Below are 19,555 nucleotides of genomic sequence, written 5' to 3'. Positions count from 1 at the left end.
ACTGTGTTGGCGAAGACATCTGGTCTGCCTCTGCGCACGTACTGAAGGGCAGCAGGCACAGTCATCTCTGTGGTGTTTGTCAGATGTGCGTGTGGGGGGGAAGAGTTGAGCTGCTTGTGAGCAGCTGCTCGCATAGTGCTTGAACGGTGTGCTTGAGGAGGAGGTCTGTGGAATCTTGAAAGCTTACAGATAAGGGGTTTTTGAAACTTTTATTTTGATTTCTCTCCTGTCCCCAGTAGAGTGTAAACCCTTGGAGGAACCTGTCGCAGGAAAGAGCTCCTTCCGGAACTGTTCAGCGCTCCGTAGGCAGCTCGGTGACTGGCTTGGTCTACTTCTGAGGTGTGCTGAGGTATGGGGGCTGCTGTTTTGAAATGATAATATTGTAAACGGGGTCCCTTTGTGTTGTTGAGGGATGGGTGCTAATGCTGGCAGCTGAATGATTATCTTGTGACCGTTTTCATTTGTTAAAGCTGAAACACAGTGTACAACGCGGGACTTGACCGGAGCTGCTTTTGGCAAGGTGAGCGATGAACAGATGTAGCAGGTACTTTAGGGGTGCAGTTGTCACTGCAGTTACTTAACTGCACAAAGTACAGTAAAAATCCTGTTTATATTTCAGGGGTGTTGTAGCTGGCCTAAGAGAGCAGATGGAAGCATCTGCCTCGAGGGCAGGTGAGGGAGCAGAGGTTAGGGAGCAGATGAGAGTAACTGTCCCAGCTGTGCTGTGGCTTTGGATGCTGCTTCAGCCTATGCTTTTCTTTTTGTTTCACAGGTGTGTCGCACAGGCTCAGAGGGGCCAAGCTGCACTCTGAAGAGCAGCACGGGAAGGGCGGGCTGTTTGTGAGCTGGATTGGAGCAGAACTGCCAAGTAGCACGAGGTGACTGCGAAGGGTCTTGCTTTGCAGGTGCCATGGCAGGCTCTCCACAGAAGCGGTTGAGGATTTGAGAAGAGGTTGCAGATCATCGAGGAGCGACACGTGCAGGGACGGCTTGAAAACGGTATGGCTGCTTTCTCTTCTGTTTATCAGGTGTCCCAGGCGACGTGGGCTGTGATGTTAGCCTTTAGGATCGGAACAAAGCAGGTGCTGATGGCGGTCTTCTTCGGTAGGCAAAGAGGTGCCCGAAGCCCCCTCCTGTGCAGCCTGAGCACGCCTCGCTGAGGATGAAGCTTGCTTTCCAGCAGTTCTGGAAACTGTGTTGAGGCTGAAATGCTGCGTCTGTGTTCGGGTTGGGGTTGCACCTTGGTGAGTGTAGGGATGGGTTTTAAGTGGGTGCAGCGGAGGGCCCGGCCCCAGTGTCCTGTAGTGTGTTTTGACCCATCAGCATAGCCTTTTGGTTCTCAGATAGCCTGCTGAAGTAAGTGATTTTTGCTGCGAGTTGATTAAGGAGGTATTGGGGAGGCATTGGGGAGGCAAGGACAATCCCCAGACATGGACTGTATATCTCGAAACAAGACACTGAAACTCATGATAAGGAAGCGGCAGACGGACAGAGAAACAAACGTAAGGACTATAAATCTCAAAACTGGACATTGGAATTCATTATAAAGATACAACAAACGGAAGAATTGGCAACAACCAGCTCTCGCAATTAAGAAACATGCCAATTCAGCAGATTCTTGACCAAAGGTGAAAAGTACACTGTGAGGAAGACTCGGGGTCTTCCTCCCAGAGACCCCTGCCCACGTCCCAAAGACCCCTGCCCACAATTCTTGGAAGGCTCTACGCAGGCGCAAGGTGCCAAAAGGCTAATTAGCATAAGAAGCGAGGGAAGGCGGGGATAGGTAATGCATATGTATAGGTGCTTGTAGAATATTGATAGATTGATTGTATAAATTCAAGACTGCTTTCCGCTTTAGGTATGCACGATAGGTGGAGAGATCCCCCGTGCATCCAGCGCTGCAATAAAGAATATACCACTTAAAGGAATTTCGGCTTCGATCTTTGAATCAATCTGGCACCCCAGATGGGACAACCTCTCTGCCGGACCGCAGGACCCGCTGGGAACAGGACTCCCTAGGGTACCCCCGGGATTTCCCGGAGGGACTCCTCGACTCACCGGATCACTGCGGAGGCAGAGAAGGACCCCATCATTGTAAGTGAGTATATTCTTTATTCTGGTTTGGTTTTCTGGTAGACCGGTCATCTGGGACTGTCCAGTAAGTCGGAAGGTGACTTCTGCAGGACAGTATTTGGTATATACTTTGTGGTTAGTACCACAAGTATATCTGGGGACCTTGGGGTCCATCTGTATCTGGAACTGTCTGTAAGTCAGAAGGTGATCTTCTGCGAGGCAGTGTTTGGTATATACTTTGTGGTAAGCACCATAAGTACATTTGGGGACCTTAAGGAAAGAGCTCGCTTTAAGGTCCATCTGGAATTGTGTCGTCTATTTCGGTTTTCTGACTCATGGAGTATGGTATTTAACTTTGGTTATTGTTACTGTGATTTTGGCTATTTTTCTGGTGGTAATAGTAGGTTCGTGGCATTGTTATAAGAGAGATATCGTTACGGTGTTACACAGTTCGGTTTTCTGACTTATCGCATGTGGAATTTGACTCTGACTATTGTTATTGTGATTTTAGCAATATTGCTGGTAATAGTAGCTTTGTGACATCGCTACTGAAAGATAATGCGTGCCCGTATTTTTGTGAGTGATACGTTTTGTGATACGCTTTTGCAAGTAACATGTGTATTCTGAAAGTGTAAACTGGAAAATGGGGGGGGCAAACAAGCAGTGAAATTTTAAAGAAAAGTGTGTTAGGATGTGTTTTAAGTCACTGGAAGGATATCGGAGGATCTGCTGGTGGAAGCGTGAACAGGAAAACATTGATAAAATATCGTAATCAGTGGTGGCCGCTTTATAAGCTGGAATGTGGAGAAAAGTGGCCCCTAAATGGAACTTTAAACTATAATATTTTGCTACAGTTAACGTTGTTTTTTGAGAAGCAGAACAGGATGAAATGTTGTATACTGATGTTTCAGCATCTTGGTGGGAAAAGGTACGGAATTAAGTTGGCCCCTGACTGAGCCTTTGATGTTGGCATTAGAGAAGTACAGGCTGGAGAAAGATAAAGGAAGTGTTAAAAGGGTTGTTGAAAGTGTTAAAGGTGTTTGAAGTTGAATGAGCAGGGAAAGAGGATGTAGGAATGTTAATAGTTCTGCCTCTGCCCGAGGCAGAGATCTTAAAATCATGGGTGTTAGCCCTTTGGGGCAAAGGGACCATGATGGGTCTGAGAGAGTTGTCACAGAAACAGAAAACCAGTTAACTCTTAAAACAACCTGAGTTCATGTGCGAGCTCAGATTGCCGATGGGACCGCTCAGGGAACTGTGGACAATTGCATTCCCCTGACCGACCCCCGCTAAGACCCAAATCATCCTGAAAATTATGAACGGTTAAGTAAATACTAAAACCTGGATGAATTGGGAATTGAGAATATGCTTCCAACAAGGTCTAAAAGAAACCCCTATGGAATTTTTAGACCAACTCTGAAATGTAATGAAAATAAATAAATAAATAAATAAAACGGTTTGGACCTGGCTTCGGAGGACAAATTGACTAGCCTTTTCCTAGGGTAATTGACCCCTGATTTCAACAGGAATAATGGGGACCTGGGGAATCTACCCTAGCGGATCCTCCACTGGTTATAATGAAGCTAGGGGAGGAATGGAAGTGAAATTTCTTATTGATATGGGGCAACGTATTCAGTTCTAAATCAAGCATTAATGCCTTCACAGAATTATTATGTTAGGGTAAAAGGTGTGTCGTGGTTTAACCCGGCCGGCAGCTAAACACCACACAGCCGTGTGCTCACCCTCCCCCTCCCTCTCTGGGACGGGGGAGAGAAATGGAAAGTGAAGCCCGTGAGTTGAGATAAAGACAGTTTAATAAGACAAAATAATAATAATAATAATAATAATAATACAATGATGATAATAGTACCACTACTAATAATGTGTACAAACAAGTGATGCACAATGCAATTGCTCACCACCCGCTGACCGATGCCCAGCCTAACCCCGAGCAGTCCGGCCCCCTCCCCCCGGCTAGCCACCCCTATGTATTGTTTAGCATGACGTCAGATGGTATGGAATACCCCTCTGGCTGGTTTGGGTCACCTGTCCTGGGTCTGTCCCCTCCCAGCTCTTACTGCACCCCCAGCCTGCCTGTTGGCAGGACAGGGCAAAAGGCTGAGATGTCCTTGGCTTGGTATAAGCCCTGCTCTTTAACAATTAACACATCGGGGTGTTATCAGCACTCTTCTCATCCTAAGCCAAAACACAGCATTGTACCAGCTACTAGGAAGAAAATTAACTCTGTTCTAACTGAAACCAGGACAAGGTGTAACCGAAAAGGCTTGTTTTTGTGAACGGGGCATACACAGATTTTTATATATGCCTAGCTCCTCATGGGCACTCTTAGGTAGAAGCTTGGCACTAATACAAACTGACCCTAAAAGTGAAATACCTTTAGAGATCACAGATCAAGTATGTCCAGGAGTTTGGGCTACTGAAACCCCTGAAAGAGGACATCCAGTAGTGGCAAACCCTTATACTTTGCTGACTAAATTAAAGAATAGTCAAGTCTGGTTTACCGTACTGGATTTAAAAGACGCCTTCTTCTGCCTAGGCTTAGCCACAGAAAGCCAAAACCTATTCGCCTTTGAATGGGAAAATCCTGATTCAGGCAGAAAGACGCAGCTTACGTAGACATTACTACCTCAAGGATTCAAGAATAGCCCCACTATTTTTGGAAACCAATTAGCAAGGAAACTCGAAACATGGATGCCTCCGGACACTGAAGGTGCTTTGTTACAATATGTACATGATCTCTTAATATCTACTGAGACTAAAGGGAGTTGTATTCAATGGACTATAAGTCATCTTAATTTTCTGGGTTTAAATGGATATCAAGTCTCTTGACAGAAAGTCCAGCTGGCTCAACAAAGTGTGACCTATCTGGGATTTGAAATTTCGGAAGGACAACGAGAACTAGGAACTGAACATAAGGAAGTCATTTGCCAGACTCCAGAACCTCAAATGGTAAAGGAGCTACAAACCTTTTTAGGAATGACAGGTTGGTGTCGCCTTTGGATTTATAATTATGGACTATTGGTAAAGCCTCTATGTGAATTGATAAAGATTAACCAGTCAAAGTTAGTCTGGACTGGAGAAGCACAAAAAGTCTTTATAGAGACTGTGTATTCCAGCCGACCAGACCTTAAGGAGGAGCCTATAGAAGATGCGGAAGAAACTTGGTTCATGGATGGGAGCAGTTTTGTTACGCAAAGACAACGTAAAGCTGGATATGCTATAACAACTACTCAGCAGGTAATCGAGTCTAAGCCTTTACCCCCTGGAACATCAGCTCAAAAGGCGGAGATAGTTGCTCTCACGAGAGCATTGGAACTGGCAGCGGGAAAAAGGGTAAATATTTGGACAGATTCTAAATATACATTCGGCGTGGTACATGCTCATGGAGCAATTTGGAAAGAACATGGATTGCTGACCGCTCAGTGAAAACACAAAGTATGCTGAGGAAATTTTAAAATTGTTAGAGGCTGTAAAACAACCAGAAAAGGTAGCTATCATGCATTGTCAGGGACACCAAAAGGGGAACACCGATTTTGAAATTGGAAATCGATTGGCAGAGGCTAAGCAGGCAGCTGAAATAACTGAGGTGAAGGCATTGTCTTTGACACCAGACGGTAAAATCCAAACTATATCCAAATTATACAAAAGAAGACTTAAAATTAATTGAAGATTTGAAAGGTAAAATGAAACCAGATGGATGAGTATATTTAAAAGATAACCACATAGTAATACCCTCTAGTTTGACATGGCCCATAGTTCTTACAGAACACAATAAAACGCATTGAGGAGCTGGCACACTGCATAAGAGCCTGAGTCAGACATTAGTGGGACGATATGATAAAACAAGTAACTCAACAATGTAGCATTTGTTTATACAATAACCCCAATACCAAGAATAGAATAAAGTTTGGAATAATCGGTAAAGGAAATTATTCGGGGCAACAGTGGCAAATTGATTTTTCAGAACTCCCTAGAAAAGGGGGTATCATTATTTACTGGTTCTGACTGACACGTTTTCAGGAAGGCCTGAAGCCTTTCCCTGTCGAACAAACAAAGCAAGAGAAGTGGTTAAAGTCTTGTTAAATGAAATAATACCATGCTTTGGGATTCTAGTAGCAATGTCTTCTGATAGAGTTTCACATTTTTGTGCACAAGTGGTAGAACAGATAAGTAAGATTCTAAAGATAGATTGGCAACTGCATACTCCTTATAGACCACAGGCAAGTGGACAGGTAGAAAAAATGAACCATTTAATTAAACAATAAATAGCTAAAATTGGATAAGAAGCTAATTTGTCATGGCCTCAATCCCTCCCTTTAGCATTACTTGGAATTAGAGTTAAACCTAGAATAAAAGGGAATTTGAGTCCCTTCAAAATCTTATATGGAAGGCCATAGCAATTTCTATTTAGTGGAGAGGACCTAACGCAGTTAGGATCAGAATATTTATATGCTTATATAACTGAACTTCAGAAACAATTAAATAAAGTACATAAATTTGTTTTAGGGACCAGGGCTAGAGGGTTGGATCAACCAATCCACCCCTTTAAGCTCGGGAATTATATATATATATATAAAGACTTTTTCAGGACAACCCCTACAGGAAAAATGGAAGGAAAGTGGATGGGACCATACCAAGTATTACTGACAACACACACCGCCATTAAGATTAAGAAGCAAGCAGCTTGGATCCACAATTCAAGGGTGAAGAAGGTCCCGGCGAGGATATAGACCACCACTCCAATTGGACCAACAAAATTACGGTTTTCCAGATCCTAATGATTGCAGGGGTGCGGTTCTCGGATTCGGGGTGGGCAACTTGGGATGAGAACTTACACCTGACCTTAATACAAACAATTTCTCAAGTAACTAATAAGACGAACTGTTGGGTATGCACCCATCTGCCACAGCATGGGAATAAGGGTGTATCGTTATTCGGGATTCCCTTGCCTGCAAACTTATCTTGGACTAATTTGTGGGAAGACACATCTTGGGGTCGAAAATATTAAGAAGTTTTGGAACTAGAAGTGAGTAGCTTCATGCCGTTAGAATCCTATTATGTATGTGTACAAAGGTGTAACCCGCCTAAGGGTATAGGAAAACAGCATTGTATAAATACGGATACTACTTATGTGGGAAATCAGACATCTTGTAATTGAACAATTGATATTAGTACGACTAGCGGTTGGGCAAATTCAACCAGCTGGCCAGTACCAGAAGGAAAAGGGTGGTATTGGCTATGCAATGATACAGCCTGTAAGGTCTTGCCCGAGAATTGGAAGGGAACTGGCACTCTTGGAGTGGTAGTCCCCAATATGACAGTACATGATGTAGTGCCTCGAGCCTACTTGAGAAATCATATCCAGAGAATCAGACGAAAAATTAACAATCCATTGATAGAGAGACACACCGCTTTTCATAGTTTTGTTCGATGGTTTATCCCATGGTTAGGAGTGAGTGAATTGGAAAAGGCAATAGTTAATATTTCTGCAATTATAGAGAAGTTAGAAAACAAAATTCTGTATGCTATAAAGGCTCAACAAGAAGAGATATCTAGTTTATCACAGGTAGTATTACAAAATCGGATGACCCTAGACTTGTTACTGGCCACTCAAGGGGGAGTCTGTACAGTAATAAACACAAGTTGTTGTATGTATGTAGATCAGAGTGGAAGGATCTCTACCGACCTGGAAGAAATATGGAAGCAGACAAGGGTCCTACATGAGATCAGTAAAGATGATCTTTCATGGAGTTTTAGTGAAATATGGAATAAGTTAACCTCCTGGTTGCCCAATTTTCAATGGTTGAAACAAGTGTTCATTGCTCTAATCGCATTAGTAGGGTTAGGAATATTTGTGTGCATGTTGTTTAGATGCCTGCTTTGTTGTGTTACTGTAAATAATGAAAGTATCTGATGCAAAAGAATTTGCATGGGAAAAGAAAAGGGAGGATTGATTAAGGAGGTATTGGGGAGGCATTGGGGAGGCAAGGACAATCCCCAGACATGGACTGTATATCTCGAAACAAGACACTGAAACTCATGATAAGGAAGCGGCAGACGGACAGAGAAACAAACGTAAGGACTATAAATCTCAAAACTGGACATTGGAATTCATTATAAAGATACAACAAACGGAAGAATTGGCAACAACCAGCTCTCGCAATTAAGAAACATGCCAATTCAGCAGATTCTTGACCAAAGGTGAAAAGTACACTGTGAGGAAGACTCGGGGTCTTCCTCCCAGAGACCCCTGCCCACGTCCCAAAGACCCCTGCCCACAATTCTTGGAAGGCTCTACGCAGGCGCAAGGTGCCAAAAGGCTAATTAGCATAAGAAGCGAGGGAAGGCGGGGATAGGTAATGCATATGTATAGGTGCTTGTAGAATATTGATAGATTGATTGTATAAATTCAAGACTGCTTTCCGCTTTAGGTATGCACGATAGGTGGAGAGATCCCCCGTGCATCCAGCGCTGCAATAAAGAATATACCACTTAAAGGAATTTCGGCTTCGATCTTTGAATCAGAGTGGAACGGAATTGATTTTGTTGGCGTATAATCTGTTCTGCTCCTAGATTTTTCTTTCTGCGTAAATAAAAGTTTGAGCTAATTCGAGCTGAAAAAGCTTCAGTTACTTGCTTGGTTGTGTTGTCCTTTCAATATTCAAAGCTGCAGCGAAAGCATGGGGATTGTTGCTTCTAGAAACACCCCAGTTCTCCTGTCTGCCCTCTGCATGCTGTTGAGCTAAGCCTTATAAATAAGTAAATAAACCACAGCTGCTGCTCCTCCTCTTTCTACTTTCATGTGCTTTGCCCCTCCCCTTTCCCAGGTGATCGGGTTTGGGTGCTGGGTGGGACCAAAAGGTATATGAGCCCCAAGTATGCCGTCAGAGAGCTCCTTCTGCCTGGGCTGCTCTTTGGGGGTAAGTGCTTTGTTTTTCCTTCAGTCAGTTGCCGGGTTCTCTAGGCAGGCTGGAGTCTATGGATTTCTGGAATTCTAAGGGCTTGGAATTCACTTCATAGAGGGATATTTAGCAGAGGTTGCTGGCTCACTTTTTTTTTGGGATGGTGGGATGATACGCTCCTGTGTTTGATCTGTATTTTAATCTCTAGATGAATCAACCCACTTGTGTAACTCTCCAGAGGACTAAAACCAGCTTGATGACGTGCTACAAGAGGCTTGACCGCGTTGGTGCAGTATTACCAAGAGACTGAGCAGGGTCACCTTTTTCATCTGCAAAGGGTATGTCTGTCATTACCCCTGCCGGGGCTGCTATGCATTCATGGCCTTGTGGCATTTGTGGACTTCAGTTTGTTTGTTTGTTTGTTTGTTTTTTTATTTGTCTGGCTCTGGTCTCTGTGTTTGAGTCCTCTGCATGTGCCGCACTGTTTGCGTATCCATTGTGGATGTGACCTTCTCTCTTTGTTTCTTGTAGCTCAGGGCGTAGGCACGGAAGCTTGAACGAAGCATGAGGGTGAGTGGACAGCAGTGGGGGCCCCGAGTTGCTCGGTGGACTGTGTGAGTCTGCTTCAGCTGTCGGGCCGGCTTTGCAAGTGCCTTGCGACAGCAGAGTACGTCTCCTGCCACGTTTCTGACACGTGCCAGACGTCAGCGGTTCCAGGGTTCCAGTTCCTGAAATGCTGGAGATGCTCGGAGCACGAGAGGGGCTGGGGGAGAGGGGACAGGGGAGAGGGGGGCGGCTGCGGCTGCGGCGGCGGGGGGGGGCAGAGAGGGCAGCAGGAGGAGGTGCCGTTGCGTGCGCGTGGCCGACGCCCCTCTGGATTGGCTGGAGTGCTCCGTCCCGAGGCATGCTGGGAGCTGTAGTTCTGCGCTGCCGGGCGGCCACGTGGGCTCCGGGCTGCGCGGCCGGGCCGGGGCCGGGCCGGGGCCGGGCCGTGCGCGCCGGGAGGCGCAGGTTGCCGCTGGCGGCGAGCGCGGTTGCCGGCGGTGAGGCGAGCGAGAGCCTCCGGGGGTGCCTCCTCGGAGCGTCGGGCCGGGAGGGGCGGGGGGTGTTGAGGCCGGGCGCGGGTCCTCGCTGCGCTTGATCGTTGGGCTGCGCCGCGCCGCGCCTCGGAGGCTTTCCTCTCCCTGCGTCCTGACAGCCGGCTCTCTCCTTGTGCTGCGGTTCACCGGGGCAGAAGCAGCTCCCCGCCGCTAGGACCCCTGCGGGGTTTGTTGCCGAGCGAAGGTGGCGCACCGGGTAAAGCGAGGAAAGCCGCAGCTGGCGTGCTGCGGTCGCAGGGTTCTCAGGAGAGAGAGCAGCCCGTCCGTCCCGACTGCCCAGGTAAGTCGCAGCGACCTCGGGGTGGAATCAAGGCGTGCTCGTAAGCTTCCTGCAGCCCCGGCTCCAAGGCTTCATTGAATTTGCGGAAGCGCGAGCTGCTCGGCGCTGGGAAGCGCAAAGGGAAGGAAGGCACGTAGTGCCTGCCGAGTCGTAGTAGCCTCTTAGACCTAGAATGAACTGGCCTGTCAGGCTCTGTCTGTTGCTCAGTCTTTGGTACGAGAGGCTAAACTTTGTCCCGCCTCAGCTTTCGGAGTTGTCCTAGGAATAGACCGGTGCTTGCGGGGCTTTCCAGGACGCTGGTTGCGGTCAGTGAGGACAGACGTGAGAGGCAATTTCTGTCTGTCTGTCTATTGGTTATGTCCCAAGAGTTTTGCTTGAACTGTGTGCAATAAAGGAGGCCTTGGGCCTGTACTGAGCAGCGAGAGAGAGCAAAACTCTGCGTAAGCACTGGCCGTGGCAACGTTGCTTGGGAGTTGAGCGGCTGGGGGTCTTTCCAGAGGTGGGGGGTCTTCCCAGCGGAACTCGGTACGCAGGCAGAAACGTGACCTTCGAGGTCTTTGTTTGTCTTGCGCTGCAGCTGTGGTATTTGCCCCATAACTGTATGGAGTTGCTGAATTCTAGAGGGGATGATGATAGAGACGTCCCTGGTTCAGCCTTTTTTTGCCGCAGTCCTTGCAGAAGTTGTGGAAAAATGAGTAGTATCCTTCTCTTTAAGTTCACCTTTTAAAGAGTTCTTCCTGCAGACTCCTGTCTCCGTGGTTTAGGTACGTGATTTGTGTGAAACAGAGCCAGGCTTTCCTGTTAACGAGTGCCCTGATTGAAATTCCCTGTTGTTGGAGAACAAGAACCATCGGTGGTGCTTGGCAGTTTAAAACCTCTTGGCTTACGCAAAGGCTAACTTGCCAAAGCGAATGGGAAGTAGCCTAAAGTTCAGTAAATGCGCTGAATAGAAAAGGCCGTCTTCTTGACGGGAAAAGAGCTTTGCAGAACGTGAGCTTTGTTTCCCGTAGGGCTCCCTGCTTGCCCACCTGTTCAGCGATTACTGCAGGCTTTGACTGGTCCCCTCAGGCCCAATATCGCACACGTGCTGTGCTGCAGACGGTGCCTTAGCTTCCTTGCCGTCTCGTGCTGCGTTACTTGTACCTGCGGAAAACTTACTTCAGTGTCACAGAAACCCCGTGGGAAGCGTTCCCGACTCACGCCGGTAGGACCATCCCGTCGCGGCTGGTAAAATCCAGGAGCAGGACGATGCTTGGAAGAACGTCACCTATGGAGGAGAAGACAACAGTCTCCTTCCTGTTAGGCAACAGGTTTCCAAGACTGGTTTCCCCACCCCCCTGTGCGTTTTGAAGGAGGCAGTCCCTAAGCTGATGCAATCCAACTATCCAGCTGCATCTAAGATGCTGGTTGTTACTTCCATAAGCTATAAAGGAACTTAGTGTGTTCTGTGTTTTTAGGTCGAGGCTTGTGTGCGTGAGTTTGGCTTGTCGCGATGGCCGGTGTAGATGATCGCTCACGTGCCCCAAAGCTCCTTGTGCTGATGCTGGATCTGCCCCACGGTAAAGGACCGCATGCTGTGTGTTCAGCTTTTCTTCCTTACCGTGTCGTCCGTATGTATGTATGTATTTACTTCCCTGAAGGAAAGGGTGGATTTTTCGTGGGTCCCTCTGTGCGCGTCTCGAACCAGGCTGCAGTAAATACGCGTAAGCGAGTAGGCTGCTGCAGCGCGTCCTGGACAGTATCAGGGTGCTACTCTGCTAGCAGTGGAGAGCTGGGTGAAGGTGCCCAGGGTAAGGGCTTGTTCTGCCTCAAGTTGAACAGAAAGTTTCAGGAGTTGAGCATCCCAGGGGATGTTTGTAGGACTGCTGTTAGACGATAAAGGTTCGGATGGCTGTCGACGAAGGGGATTTTGTTGGTTCTTTTTCGATAGCTGTTCCTGCCAAAGATCGCGTCGGTCACAAAAGGTAGTAGTAACCTTGCGGTTTCTATGTTCTGTAGCGTTTGTACTAAAATACACTGGCAGATGAATAAATGAGCAGGTACAAATACACGTGACTCTGTAGCTGAGACTAAATAACGTGCAGTTTCTTCTGTGTTTTATCTTTCAAAGCACGTTGTTGCTGAGCGCCTGAGCTTTTTGCTCGCGTTACCGAGGAAAGGAATGGCAGTGCTTCTTCCCCCCTCATCTCTCTTTTTTTTTTTTCCCCCCCCCCCCCCCTCTTCTTCCTCGATGACAGGGACTCGAAATGTTTTCCTCGGATGTCCACGTGAAAAACGAAATAAATAAATAAATGCTGATGGTGAAGACACTGACAGAATTGGGTGACATTTTCAAGGTAGAGGAGGGGCGAAGAATGTGGAAATTCCTGGTACATTAGTGGTGCTCTGTTAACAAAACTGACGTATACGCCACTTGCTGTTCCTTATTTTTTGGTTTGGTTTTCCTTTCAGTAGTCTCCCCGAAGGCTTTTGCGGACACACGGTGTATCTTTTCTGTTCTTCCAGTATTCGTTTGTCAGGAAAGACGACCATGCAATCCGAGGGCTGTGGACAACCATCTACCAGGTGGTTGTTGCAGCCTCCATCGGTCATGTTATTTGTGCTTTTAGCTCGCCCTCTCCTATATCTTGAGTTGAATTTTTTTTTTTTTTTGGCAACGCTATGTTTGCAGTGATAGCATTGCTGCCGAGGTATTTTTGACTAAAAATGATCTTAACTGTAGTAGTGAATTCACAGAGTGTGGCTTTGTGTAACGACTCCCGCGATCACAACTTTTTTTTTTTTTTTTTTTTCCTTTGTCACAGATAGGAGGAAAGCTCTTTCCAGAGAGATGGAAAGAAAGTTGTTTCAGAATACGTTCAGAATGTCTGAAGTTGTTTTGGAATTTTTTGTTTTGTTTTGTTTTGTTTTTAGTAGTTAACGGTAGTACAGCCCACAGAGCAATTTCTTTGTGCGTGAGAACTCGCGGGTTAACTGAAAGTTACTTGTTTTATTATAAAACTAGGATTTGAAGCCACGGGCATTCAGAAATGCATATGATATGTCTTGTCACAGTCTTCTAGATCAGCTAACCGGAATGAGAACCAATCTTCTGAAAACACGCAGGGATATCGTGGGGCAGGATGAAGGTAAATGGACACAATTATTTATTAATATTCTGGTACAGCTATTTAATTCACCTAAGTGTAGTGTTTCTGTCCTCGGTGTGGGAGAGGAAGTAGACTTTGCATCGTTTCTTGGGTCAGTCGTCCTTCCCTAGATTCCGAAGGAAAAGAATGAAATTTCTGCCTTCTGTCACAAAACATGTTGTGCGTGCTTGGAATTTGAAAATTAAGTTTCATGGGTGAGCTTTCCTGTGCAACAGGATGCAGTAGATGTTCTTATAGTGATGGTGAAAGGAAAGAGGGGCTTTATTTGCCTTTTGCTTTTCCTTTGTTTTGTAGAGGGAGGAAATAGTGATTTCTAGATCTTAAATGCTAACACTGGAAATGGAAGCATGCGAGGCTTGTATTTCCTTAGTCTTAAGGTAGACTAAATTTAGATACCTTGTTCTGCTGCAGACTGCCTTCACGGCGTTCCTGTTGCTCAAAGGGGAAATCATCAGGAGTAGTTGAAAATGATGCCTTCACCCCTTCGGGAGATTGATCCAGATCAACCAAAAAGGCTTCTTCATACACTTGGCAGTCTGTTCAAACAGGATGAGAAGGTAGGAGAAGTCTTGCTATCTGCTGTATCACTATTTGAAAAGTAACTGAATTGTAACACGGAGGCAAATACTCTGGTAGTGAATTGACGAAGCAATTGTTTTTTACTTATATTAAAAAAAAAAAAAAAGTCTTTTCAGGGTACGATGATAGATGAAGCAGATAAATTTGTTGCTGGGCCTCAGAATAAGATCAAGCGTCCTGGAGAGCCCAATACTCCAGCATCACTAAAGAGAGAAGGCGTAGCACGTCGCCGCTATTGCGACGGCCACAGTCACTGTTGTGACAAACCATGTTGGTGGGAAAGGGCCACCCTGTGCTGCTGGATCTCCGTCACCATATCTGAACCTCAAAGGCATGCCAACAAATAAAAGTATGTTGGAGTTGTTGTAGTACAGGAACTTGTGTGGTCATAAATGGACATAGTGTGCAGGAAAAAAAAAAAAAGGTCTCCGTGCTTTCTGTGTTAATTCAAAAGGACACGTAAGTTTTTTAGAGTTAATTGGGACTGAATTTCTTTGGTCGGCTTAGACAAACAGGCTGTTGCTATAGGTAACGAAGTCCTGAATGAGCAATAATTTGGAACTGTTTCTAAAAAGTGCTGAAACCTTTCACCACGATGGTTTGGCGGTAGCAAGGATTTCATTTCAGCTTTTAATTCTCATTTGTGTATTCTATAGTGGGGAAGGGAGAAGTGGGGAAGGAAAGTGTGTAAAAAAAAAAAAAAAAAAAAAATTTTAAATTTCTCACAAATAGTAATTTACCCACCTGTTGCAGCAGAGTCGAAAGAAAAATTTGCTGGAACTGGGGGAAGGAGGGGAAACTTTAGTTTACTTTAGTCACTGAAATGGGAATACAGCAAATAACTTCACGACAGTCATATGAGACGGTAGCAGCCCAAAAGGAGGTATTCCTGTGGTTGCGTCAAAGGGTGAATAAAACTACTGAAGTGATCTGACAGTGCTGAGTAACTCTCTCCACAGTACTTTCAACAAGAAGGGATGCAGAATAACGTCCTTCTGTGTTTTTTGATCCTGCAGTTATATGCACTACTAAGCTCCTTCTTAATTTTCAGACACTGGTATCAGTACTGTCCAAGATGGTAATGGAGAGAAGAAAGCAGAAAACTGTCAGTTGCTGGAAAAGCAAATTGATGGCTTGTCTGTGCAAATGGCTTCTTCGGTTCCAGCTGTTAAGGGAGAGGATGAAATGTCACCTGGTGACTTAGACTCTCTACATGATGAGTTCAATTGCTTAAATGATGCAAAGATGGCTTGGATCGTAAACCTGGTACCAATGCACTTGTTCGAGGGCCTCTAAATTACGGCGTGGCTGGAGATGACCAAAAACGAGTGATGGAGTCTACTTCTGAATCTGTGCCAAATTGATTTAAAATAACACCTACAATGTTGGAGGGAAGCGATGCTGGTATTAAAATCAGAGTGGTGAAAGAGGTTCGCAAACGTGGAAGAAGTAAGTTCTTTATTAGTGTATTAAAAATAGGCTAGGGGTACAGCAGACTTTTTCTTGAAATGAGGATCTAGTTTTGAAAATAAAACCTCAGATTTGGAATGATTTTTGATTACTCGTGTACAAGTAGTGGAAGAACAAGAAAGTAAGTACATGTATTCACAGTCCAACTTTATATCCTCACCGTCCTTACTGCAGCACTCTTAAGCAGGCTTAGTCACAGCACCATTCGTGTTTTCATAGTTGGTTCAGAGAAGAAAACACAGAAACCAATGAAAAAATACTGTTGTTTCACATCTAAGGTGTCCGGTTCATTCTTTTGCGCTACTTTTTTTTTTTTTTTTTTTTAAACTTTATACGAGACAATCGTGCTCATGCTCCACATAGATCGGTCATCTTGTAAAGAGTAGTTATCTTAAACCTCTGCTTTCAAAAATGACAGCTCTAGGTTGAAACATGGCTCGGTATCCCTTTGTTTCTATTAACTGCTGATCATGGCAGCGTGTTCGTGGAGATGCAAGGCTTCTCTGCTGATTAAACCTAGTCTGCATTTTCCAAGGGCAGGTGTTTCTAGATACTGCTCTTTTAGGAGAACAAAATTCAGCGTTACATTTGAATATCAGCTAATCGATATCACTTCAAATTATTGGTATGCTGGCTTTTTTTTCTTACGTGCATTACTGTATGCAGAAATGGGAAGCTCTAGGCTTTGTTGTTTTTCCTTTGGCTGTTGAGATTTACTGAAAATGCATTTACAAGATCTGTTTCTAATATCTGTTTGGATCTCTTCTTTAAGATCGTGAAAAAAATCTTCTCTCTTCTTGAGGAGGTACGTACAAGGACGGATGGAAACTCAGAAGTATTTCATTGAATTTGCTATAAGGGAAGGAGCAAGGTTTGTATAGATACGAATGATTCGGAGTTAAACGCTAACGTTGTTCATGATAGCAAATCTCAGTCTTTTCCAAAACAAGTGTTTTGTTTTGACATACTTAAATTATTACAGTTTCAGCGGTCAAACTGCCGTTGTATTTTCTGAAGTAAATGGTCGTTACCTAGAGCTGAAGTGTGAAATAGAAAGATACGGGTGGTTATGGAAGAAAGACCCAGAATTTGCGTGGGTTGGGGAAAGGTGGCTGTATCAAATTAAATTTGCCATTCTGATGTCAGAAATGAGGGAAGCTCTTCCATGCTGGAAACAGAGAGCCTCTGCTAATACTGTTTGTCGTGGCAAAATAATACTGAGTTATTTAACTGCTGTTTTTGGAAGAAGAAATGAAATTACTTCCCTAGGTTTAAAAATCGTGTCTTAATACAGCACTTAGAGAGAACGCTAGAGGAGCTAGAGTTCAACAGCCTACCCAACAGAGTTAATCAGGTGAACGGTAGATAATAGTGTACCAGCCAGAGGAATACGGACCGGGAATGAGTTTGCTGTGCCGTGGAAGAGGACGTAGCTGTTGCCCTCGCCATCCTGGCAGTCAAGTGATCTTACTGTCAGAGTCCGAGAAGAAGCAGCAGAGCTTTAACTTTACGAACCTCTATCGGCAGAAGCTGGGCTGTAACCTTAAGGACGTGCTATGAAAGGTGTGGCTTTTTTCCTGTGGAGGGTGCTCTTTGCTCAACAGGCTGAAAAAAATAACCATTGCTGCCCCTCCTGCAGGTGGTGAGAACTTACTCACTTGAATACTGTCATTAGCCGTTTTACGTGCAATAGGCAGTGGATCGCACTAAAATGGGGCACTGTCAAATGCACACAGTGTCTGCATTGTGGAGAGATCCCATCTGTTTTGTGTCCCCCCCCCCCCCCCCCCCTTCAATAAAAAAACAAACAAACAAACAAAACTCCCAGAAACACCTGCACTGGTAGTATTGCATGTTGCCAGCACAGAGACGAGGGCCTTGTTCCCGAGAACTGCTAGCCATGCCTTTAAACTTGAGATTCAGCGTAGATCGAGAGTAAAGAAACTGCTGTTGTGTTAATGAAAGCTAAAGACAGCCCTGTGACTGTTACCACTTGGTGGTTACTAAACAATCTACCTCAGACTCTCTTCTGTTTTTATCTGCAGACATTATGAAAGCGCACCTGAGGCTTCCCAGGTCCCTGACTTCAGTTCTCTTTCATCCCGTGAGGAGGACGGAGATTCTTCAGGTGGCCTTGCCTTGGCACACGCTGTGCTTTGGAAGCACTAAAAAGAAATGCTTTTAAAAGTGTGCATTTATTTTAATGTTCATACAAAAGAGATTGGTTTTGAACAGTGTTGTTACCGGATCACTAATTTGATATTTTAACTGTATACATTTTTTAGAACATAGGTGGGTGTGTGTGTGTGTGTGTGTGTATATATATATATAAAAAAAAAAAAAATAAACCGTTTTATTAATTCTCGTTAAGTGCTGATCTGAGGAGTCTGTAATGGGCAGCGCTGAATTCCTCGAATTGTCTGTCACCAACAGACCGCTAATATTTTTTGTGAAACCAGTCTGCATATCCTGAAACCCCACTTCTGGTAATAGCTGCGGAATGTGTTTGTTACTTACCTCCCGGTAGCACGTACCCTGGAGCACCTGCCTCATCAGTCAGCTCAGCCTGTACAGGGTGTACATTTTTGCTCCAAGGCTAAAGTGTTAAAGACACCAAGTTCCAGCTTACCAAATCCTTGGTTACCCGAGTTAATATCCTCCCTTCCGTTCCTCTTACTCTTTTGTTCAAAGGTAATGTTGTGAATCACAGAAAATGCAACGAAGACTGGAGCACCTGCACGTAATTAATATTTTCCTTTTAAACGGTAATATGCCAGTGGTAAGTGGCTCTTCAGATAATTTTATTTTCGGTTGTTCTCATTTAAAAACAGTCTCCTGCTCCTTTAACAGCTTTCTTTTAAAAGACAGGTTGAAGTTGTGCTGGCGTTAAGAAGCTCTTTACAAGGTACTGGGGCTGTCCTGAGGATTCCACTTGACCAGCCAGCAGAAGAGGCAGGGAAACATACTTACGTTGATGGCCTGAACTTCTCTTCCCATTACTCTTTTTAGTACTAGCCAGCGTGTGAGACATCTTTTCCTTCTCCTGTGAAGCAGTGGGCTGGTCTTTCTGGAAGAGGTTGTTTGACCATTGGAATTACACCAGTGAGATTCAAGAAGGTGATATAGTATAAACTCACTTTAGGATAGAATAAAGCTTGTGGTTTGATATTGTATAAACTTACTTTAGGATAGAATAGAACTTGTGATTAAAAGTTAGCAAGGACAAAGTAAACAACATCTTGTTATCTGTAGACCTTCTGTTACGTTTAAGCATTTTGTTATTTGAAAACACCCCATTATCCGTTAACACTCAGTCAGGCTAAGACTTGAGATAACTTGAGTCAACTGTCTGTTATGTCTTGTTAACTGAGACATCCTGTTATCCGCCGACCCCCCAGTTAAACCGAAAGACAACTCAGCATTTTTACAGCCTGGAAAACAACTGATTAAGAAAGTGCATTACGAGGAAGACCTACGGCCTTCCTCCCAAAGACCACTGCCCACATCCTGGAGACCCTGGCCCACAAATTCTTGGAAGGCTTTGCGCAAGCGCAAGGACTGATAAGCTGATTAGCATACGAAGCGAGGGTAGGCGGGGTTAGGTAATGAATATGTATAGGTGCTGATTGAATATTCATTGTTTCGCTGTATAAATACGAGATAGTTTGTCACTTCAAACATGCACGATAGGCGGAAGGATCCCCCGTGCATCCAGCGCTGCAATAAAGAATATACCACTTAAGGAAATTCGGATTTGATCTTTAAATCAATTTGGCACCCCAGATGGGACAACCTCTCTGCCGGTCCGCAGGACCCGCTGGGGACAGGACTTCCTAGGGTACCCCCGGGATTTCCCGGAGGGACTCCTCGACTCACCGGATCACTGCGGAGGCAGACAAGGACCCCATCATTGTAAGTGAGTATATTCTTTATTCTGGTTTGGTTTTCTGGTAGACCGGTCGTCTGGAACTGTCCGATAAG

At 45.0% G+C, this 19,555-nt stretch overlaps 1 pseudogene; it reads left to right on the top strand.

Annotated features, from left to right (window-relative positions):
* Window positions 1–243: 243 nt before the first annotated feature.
* Window positions 244–16,449, top strand: LOC116489786 (annotated as a pseudogene).
* Window positions 16,450–19,555: the final 3,106 nt, after the last annotated feature.

The sequence above is a fragment of the Aythya fuligula genome, chromosome 5 (genome assembly GCF_009819795.1).
Source record: "Aythya fuligula isolate bAytFul2 chromosome 5, bAytFul2.pri, whole genome shotgun sequence".
NCBI classification, from domain to species: Eukaryota; Metazoa; Chordata; class Aves; order Anseriformes; family Anatidae; genus Aythya; species Aythya fuligula.
The sequence above is the reverse complement of the archived record's forward strand: the minus strand, read 5'-3'. Positions and strand labels throughout refer to the sequence as shown.